Below are 9,114 nucleotides of genomic sequence, written 5' to 3'. Positions count from 1 at the left end.
TCCACACACATATCAAATCATACCATATTTGGTCCTGGGTTTTGTAAACATTTTTGCCTGTTGGTAACATCCCCCACCCTTTCCTGAAATTAGCCTCAATTCAAAACACTTACTGGAAATTTGTCCTACTTGGCACTTCACTGCACGATTTTGTATTGTTCTTTACAGTAGAGACTACGGTTAGGTCTTAAATCATATGTCAAATGAACATAAGTGCAGTTGAGGTGATCTTTAGCAATGGTGATGGGCAGCTCTGCATCATGGCCACTCAAAGGACCGGTTGTTTAACCCTTTTCAACCTGGCCTCCCTAGCATGCTATAGAGTCCAAGAATTTGAAAGAATTTGTAAAAAATCAAAAAAATAGCAAAAAGTAATAAATAAATAAAAAAGCAGACATACACCAATCGCACCACAGCCTATTTTGAGCTTTTATAGATTGGTTATTTTTTCTAGGGATTAACCCATTAAAACCAGAAAAGCTGTGTAATTCTATATTTTAGCTATACGATATTCATAAAACTCAAACAGTAGTTCTCAAAAATAGCAGCTCCAAATCTCCACTGATATACAAGCACTTTGTGCCGTGCTGCAAGCATTTTGAAGAATCTTGAAAGTGTTGAATTATTTTGCACAATACTGTATGTTGAACTACTGATTTAGAAGGAATTTGTAGAATCGGTCTCAGGTCTTATTTTGATCTTCCCGATAGCCTACGATCCTTATGATGACATCATGCCTGAATACCAGTGGGTCACACATAAGGTTGGAGAGCTACATTCTCCTTATTGTGGTTAGAAGCTGCTGAAAACAGCTCTCGGTTCTTCTATTAGATTGTGAAAAGTCAGCATAAATTGTACAAAAAATAAAATAAAGGAAACAAAACAAAACAGCCTTTCCCTGTTTGTGAGTGTTATAGGGTTAGGCCTGATTCATATCTCCATGTCTACAGGCAGATCATTGCTTTAAATTGTAAGAAAGAGGTGCATGGTTTGTTTAAGTATAGACAACATGGGGTTATTCAACTCAAACAAAACCTTACACAAACTTTGAGAATGATTGTAATTATGCAAAGCAGCAGAAGAAATTCCTTAAATAAAAGGGGGTGGTACTAGACAAGAGTAAAAGCTACAAGGTCCAGCATGAATGTGCTCAGCAAGTTTCACAGTATTCCATACGATTTTGAGATATATAGGCCTAATGGAAATACTGGCCGAAGAGAGAAGAGGTCAAATCGGTATGGGCCACTCTCTCATATAAATGTGTGCAACAAATTCCATGGCATTATTATTCTCATTTTTTATGATATTGGAAAGTGGAGACAGACAGGAAACGAGGGGAGAGAGACAGAGAATGACATACAGCAGTTTGTCAGGAACCTAGGTGGCAGGACTGCTAGGCCGCCTCGGGCCCATAATTCTTTTTAAATTAAATTTAGAGTAGCCAATACATTTTACACCCTTTTTCTCCCCAATTTAGTCTTTATGCCAATGAATTCCTCCCCACACACACCACTGTGTTGTCACTGCTGCTGTATGATATCCTACTGCAGTACTGCCTTCATGGTACTCCTCCCGCCCAACACTCCCTGCTGACAGGTGCCGTCCCAGTTCTATAGGAGTACGTGCAGGTGCAGTGACCATTATCACCCTCCACCGCCGGCTTAAGATATTTCTTTGTTTGTCTTTATTTGATTTGTCTTTGACAGTAGACTGATAGGATGTATAACATGCAGCAAAGGTCGTTTGGATCGGGATTCGAACCCGTGACACGCTGTCGGGCTGGATTAGCAGCCTAGGTGGCCGGAGGTCTATATACGCCAGCCGTCCAGGACCAGCCAGTGTTTTTTTCAAGACCTGGTCAGCAGACACACCCATCCATTCTTTAACAACACCCTGTAGTCATTACCATCTGTCTGAGATGAGATGAAGAGGAACAAGAAAGAACAGCAACTCTTTAACTCATACTATAGCAGAGATAGTAACTTAGTAAAAGTAGGCTACTATAGTATTACGGTATCTAGTATTATACTGTATAATACACATTATTATATGAAAGCAGCAGTGATAAGCATAAATTCACTTACAAGCCGAAAATCATTGTGGTTTACATAAGAGTTGGTAAAAATTATGTATAAGAATGGATTATGTCCAAGTCCTCCGTAAACTGGTATTTCCAGGAAAATTATATGACATTTTGCTAATTGAACACACGCACACGCACGCACGCACGCACGCACGCACGCACACACGCACACGCACACACAAACGAGAACAGCATCATGTCATTGATGGAAAGTGTCAAAGCCTTATCACACACAAGAACATTCTCTACATACTGTATAGCTGTTAACCTGACGCTGCCAGATGAGGGCGGTATTGGGTAACCCTGTGAAACAAATTTGTGTAGCAAGCTTCTTGGATCTGGCAGCGTCAGGTTATATAGCTGTAGCACACCAGAGACTCTGGAGCATTGCCCAGTTCTATGAGACGTCTCCTGAGTGTTAATTTAACTCTAGAGTGTACAAACAGAACCAAATGGACCTGTGAAGGTCCATTTCATTTCATATGTACGCTCTCAGTAAGATACACTCAGGATTATTACTGTGTAAAACTTGTGTCTATTGTCACATTGTTGATAAGGACCAGTTATTTTCAACAAAATTGGGAAACAGAAAGCAATGTCACCACGAAATCCCAGGAGAATTACAATTAGTGCTTACTCATGGAGAGAATCCTGAGTAGGTTTCAGTATTATTACCTCCGGAATTTTTTATGGTATGCTGACATATAAGTGAAAGCACACAGCACAGTAACCAGTAGTACATTATTAGGTTATGTTATCCATGTTGGTCTGTCTATTTAGATAGATGTAGCCTGCATAGTTTTACTCATGCTTGATGTTGTCTTGCCACTCTGCTTGGCTGCTGTTGGTTGATATAGGCTTTAGCATTATTTTAGGCCTAAACCTCTGTACTATTGTGCAAAGTTGCACACTGTTAATAAAGTATTCAATCAAAAGTGTGTGTGTGTGTGTGTGTGTGTGTGTGTGTGTGTGTGTGGTAATACAAGGATAATTGTGGTCATTATTTGTCACATTATTTGTCTCACCCTTATCCTCTTCTTAGTTCAATAATTTCCATGCCACACAAAAGGCGGAAGCTGCACAGTGGAAGAAGTATTTCACTTCTGGGGGAAATATTGAGGCATGCTTGTCTCTCTGTAAATTCTCAGGAAGACATTCAGAAAGGCAAGCCTTTCTGGCAAGCCTTTCTGAATGACACTGCAGCGCCTGTATCGGATACAGGAGGAGTGGGCACCTCAGTGGGACAGGTCTGTGACCTCCAAATTCACATCTCGAAGGACCTCAAGGGGCCCTTGATTGAATACTGTATTAACAGTTTGCAGATTGTACAGAGGTAGCCTACGGTTTACAAAGACTGTTAAAAGGATAACACACAAATGTTTTGTGTTTCCATTCTCAGGTGCCCATCATAAGATCACCCTGAATCAAATGCCCCCCCCCCCGTGTTTACCCTACTATTATACCAATATGCCAATGAAAGACGTCCACAAACACAACACCAGAGGGAGCTCCACAAATCATGTTCAACCTAGATTTTAAACTCAAACAAGGGGTACATTCCTTCTACTGCTATGCCACCAAATGTGGAATGCCCTACCAAAAGTCCTACAAATTGTGAATCCTTACTCTCCTTCAAAACTGCTCAAAAAGAGCACTTACAGGTGCTGCCCCACCACACCACAAACACGCCTACAGTACACATTATCAATCAATCAATCAATCATGGCTGCCTGGTCTGGTCTATTCTACAACCTATGATGCCGTGGCTATTGGATATGAGGAGGGTGCCATCTTGTGGATCTTCTGAGCAAGACATCCAATGCCTCCAGATAAAGCAATGCTAAATGCTTTCAGTATTAATAGACTGAATGAATTACAGTTTATCAGAAGAATATACAGTCTATCAGCCATCTGTCAACAATGGGTATCAGCATGTAGGCCTGCAGTCTATGAAAAACTCACTTTGCAGTGTCCGGTGACTTGAGGTGGGATGAGTCTGGCTGAATGCTCCTCATCCTCGGTTGCTCAGAGGGCATAATTATGGGTGGGATTCTCCAGTATTAGGATATCTTCCAATTTCTTCTCCTCATCCTCCACAACCACCTCCAGATTGTCTAGTTCAACTCCAGCTGTAGAGATAGCCTTCCTCTTGTTGACTTCCCTTTGTTTTGATGTCACTAGTAGTAGTACTCCAGTACAGCATGCCACAGTAAAGAGGACACTAGAGATTGGTAGAACATCTGTATCAGCCTACACATTGAAGGACCTGAGGAGCCTCTCCAAGAAGAGCATCCTAGGTCAGTCCCTTCAGGCCTCAGTGTTGTCAGTCCATATGATTGAATACTATATATTAGACAAGGTACTGTCAGACATTTGAGCTAAAACAATGTCCTGGGGACTTGTTTCCATTGTGCTCCTATGTCCCCAACAACTCCCCTCATCTGGTGATGGGAGGTTGGGGTCCTCTTCTTGCTCTTTCCTATTATGTTGAAATGGAGGTGATAGCTATGAAGCTCTCCGACCACCAGGGCACTGTATTCCAGTGACTGCCAGGTTCCTTGGTATTCTGCACCAGTACCAGTGCTGCCCTGTAGTCTGACATACTGCGGCCTGTTGGTGAGGTAATCTCCACTCCAGGCCACCAGGTTGTAGCCCACCCACATCACAGAGAGGAGAAGCTGGGTGCATGGTGTTGAAGGCAAGCAAACCAATTCATTGTTTTGATGTTGGGAACTGCTTCAAAGTATAATTGAGGAATGGACATTCCTGAAATTTCAGATTCTGTAATTGCTTTTCTATGGTTACAAATAAATAAATACATACAATGAGAGCATTTCAGTAATGACAGGGTAATTAGACATTAAGGAAATGTGACATGGAAATTTACGAGTTACATAATAGAATTCTGATTAGTTTTCTATTTATCAATTTACAAAGTTCTATTTTATCTGATGTAACAAGTCAAAGAAGACATGGGAGAGATAAACATATAGCTATACATTTGAGGTAGCAAATGTCATTTTCTTCCTCTGTATCCTACTGTAACTTTGTTATGTTTTAAAAATGTAACTATACTCATGTTGAGGCATAATCTCATGACATCATCTGGCAATCCTTTCTAGTTTCTACTATAGTTGACAGGCATGATCACATGATCACTGGGCCTTATAATCAGGTCAATTGCATTAATAAATAACAAATAAAAATCATATAATAGGCCTATGGCTCAGTTATCATGACACTTTTGTGCAAGCTGAGACTAAGCACCAGCGGATTGTCAGAAAAAGGGTGACTCCCCGCAGAGATAGGTCTGCAAACCAGTCCGGTGTCATTCCTGCATCAGGCAGAGCACACAGCGCCCTGGGCCAAACGGCCTGCCTATTTTGACACCAGACGATGGGAATGTTTGCTTTCTATCTGAATCTTACCCGCATGGCCAGCATCATGGGCTCCGTGCAGTTCAGCCCCAAACTATGTCCTATATGGTTGCGGTAGTGAGATTCTGTGAGTCTTCAGTATAGTGTCTAATGATTTAGGCACTCACATTGAGTTATATCCTATAGGCCTATATGAGATAAATCATTCTAGGCCTGACTGAGATAAAGACTTCTGCAAATCAACTATATCTTAATTAGTAGGCTACCTGTTGAGACTAAATAAAACATACAAGCTTATACAGTATAGTCAGTTTATTATTATATGCTATATATATATATATATATATATATATTCTACAATAATTGTTTTAAACAAATCCAATGATGGCCATATGGGTTTGTAAAAGTTGGTCTGTGACTTTGAAGACATGGGTTAATTGTCATCGTGCTACCTCTACTACCGGTTTTACCTGAAGATGTGCCTTGGGCTGATCAGGTCAAAAGCAAAAATGTAAATGCATGGATTAAAACTGCGCGTGCGTGTGTTTTGTGTTATCAGTGTATGACTGGTGCAGCCAGGCAAGCTAGCGTTTTTTTTAATTATTATTAGGCTATTTTAACTTTCATGTCAGAGTCAGACTTTAAGTGTATTTGTATAGGACTATTACCAAAACAGAGAATATTGAAGTTGGCGTGCGTGCACCGTGTGTGTGTGTGTGTGCGCGCGCCTGCGCGCGTGCACACTATTCTCACAGTTGCAGCGTGTATGATGGGCGTGTTTCTTTACCATGTCTCAACACGGCGTGGAAGGAACGGCACGGCAGTTCACTCAATTTGACAACTAGGTGAGGCACAGAATGACATGTGTCGTGTTATTTTAACTTAAACTTCTATTGCCAATTCACTTTCTATAGCGCAACTTTACGTTAATAACCAGCACTAGCCGCGTTCTTACGGACAGACCATGTAACCATGCAGGTGAGTTGAATTTTGTTCTTTAATTCCTTGAGCGTGGGTTTGCCCTTGACTCCTAACATGTATATTTGTTTAGGCCTACAGTTTTCCTCAACATCATTTTAAAAAAGAGCGCATAATGTAAGCCTATCATTGGTGATCATGACACAAACAGTTCAGTTAGTCAGCCTTACCTGCGCACACCTGTTATACCTAGCTGTACGTGTTTCAGTCTGCTCCACCTTTAATAAAAACGAAACAAAACATTGTTTGAAATTATTCCAGGCCTATACATTTCGAGAGATAGGCCTATAGAGAATAACCATTCTGTTCTATTCCTCATTACACAGTAGCAGAGCCAGGACCACAAAATGCATGATGTAACATGTGGCACACATCTCCAACCCGCACTCAACGCTGACATGCAGCAGGCCTGGCTATAGCCTACAACAGTTATCATCGCATGATAGCAGTTTGTCCTGCACTGGTGTCACCCGCACCGCTGGAAACTTTGGCTGGGAATGTACTTGCTCAAGAATTTCAGTCATTGTTTCTGGTAGTGTGTGTAACATCATTTATGCAACAGGATGGAATCTCAAGTTGGACTGATAGCTATACATTGGGCAGCTCCTCAGACGCTGAAGATAAAATGCCCACTGGCTGTCCCTGGATTGAGAAAGACCTGAAATCAGTCAAATGCTCCAGACAACTGGTTGTGAGTAGGGTTAGCCTTCTTCCATCTCATGATTCTAGAAGACTTCATACAAACTTTTGTTTTATTAACTCTGAGTCTCCACAATATATAGGAGACACACACACACACACACACACACACACACACACACACACAATGACAGACAAATATATCCCACTTTAAAAATGGCTGTATGATTATTATTTTTTTATGCGCCAGCTGCTGCTGTAGCCAATAGATGCTTAAATTAGCTTCCCACCCTCAGTGCAAGACTATTTCATTGTGCCAGCCACCATGGTTGGGTGGGTGTAACTTGACATAAGCAGCTGTGGGCAGCTGCTTCAGTGTTGCCACATGCAGAGGAGGAGCCTTCAATATGTCAGGTATGTTGGTGAACCAGCTCTGCTCAGGCACTCACAACCAGCTGAAGTTGGATTTCTATGATCATGAAAGGGTGGGAACCTGTACTTTGACTGAGTGCCACAAAGTGTGGATGATTATACATGTAGTACAATATATGCCATCAATCACTCATTATGCTGTATGCATTATGTAATAAAGTCACCAGGTTCTTACATGGAGTATATTGTGCAATGAATAAATCCAAGGTTTTACATACAGACCACACCACAGCACATGTAAATTCCTATTATGTCTGCAAGATTTTCTGCATTTACAGTTGCTTTTTGCCAACGATTGCACAAACCAGCAAGCTCTGCTGTTTTGAATTAACTGTTCTTCGCCACTTATACTTTAGGGATGATTCAAAGCCGAATAGTTCAGTTTCTCTACGCACACAGCTAGAGGCATCGGTTTCTTGAAACAGGTTTGTCTCTCATTCGGTGGGGCTGACCTAAGTTGAGGAAGTTTCAGTATTGACAAGGATTATGCATGGCAATAGTAGGTAACTGGTTAACAATGCAACAGCAAATTAAAAAAACAATTGTGATGTAATCGACATGTTCAACATTCTTATACACATTTACCAGACCCCATCCTGACTGGATAAGAACATTTTGATCACTACCGTCTATAAACTAAAATATTAAGCATTATCAGAAATATCACATCAAGAAATGGTTATCGTCAAAATTTTGTACTGAACGGTGCTAAAAAGCTGTGACTACAAGGGCCATGGACATTTTGTATGATGTAACCATTTCTGATTTATTGTGCTAATTAGGTGACAATTGCAGCTTAACTCAGGACAAAAGTTGTAAATGAGTATATCATGTACCAAGTGCAGTGTGCCTTGAGCCTTAAACCTGGAAAGATCCTTGTCAACATTTGAAGAGAACACCCAGTGTAATTTTCCTGCAACCAAATTATGCCCTTATTGGGGATGGTTTAAACCTGTTCTCCAGGAAGACTTGTCATTTTTTGTTTACTGTGATACTGGCAATAGGAGTGGCACAACAGTGACATGGTGCTGTCAAAAATAACACCTTATTTGAGTTCAAATGAGGCTACAAACTTCCTTTAATGCTACACAATCCACAAACTAAATTAATGAATACAATACCATTTTAACTAATCTCTATGACAGAGTATGTTAATAAAACTAGGACACCTACAGTACTTGAGAAATAGTACAGCTTGAAGCTCATATCACAATATCTCTCCTGACCAAACAGGGAGTGATATAAATTTGGTCTGCGGGTCCTAAGATGGAAACCTCCCCACAAACTTGAGGTCTCACAATTAATCCTTTAATGGACATGTTCTCTCTGGAACTCTATAGCTATAGCTCGATCCAATGGGGCACAAGAAAACACACTTGACATCTTATCCACAGCATTTGGCATCAACTTAAATGATGCCATTAACACTATATCCACTTATGGTCTCGATTAGTTATTTTTTCTCTTTTACTTTTCTTTCTCTTGTGGAAGAAGGGACATCCGCACACTGCCACTTGCTAGTTCAGAGCAATTTTATTAATTGAGCAACGTTTCGGTCTTGCGACTTTTCTTTCTCTTCCAATGGTAAAGTACCTGCCTTGCTTC

The sequence above is a fragment of the Protomyctophum parallelum genome (genome assembly GCF_964188405.1).
Source record: "Protomyctophum parallelum genome assembly, chromosome: 6".
NCBI classification, from domain to species: Eukaryota; Metazoa; Chordata; class Actinopteri; order Myctophiformes; family Myctophidae; genus Protomyctophum; species Protomyctophum parallelum.
The sequence above is the reverse complement of the archived record's forward strand: the minus strand, read 5'-3'. Positions refer to the sequence as shown.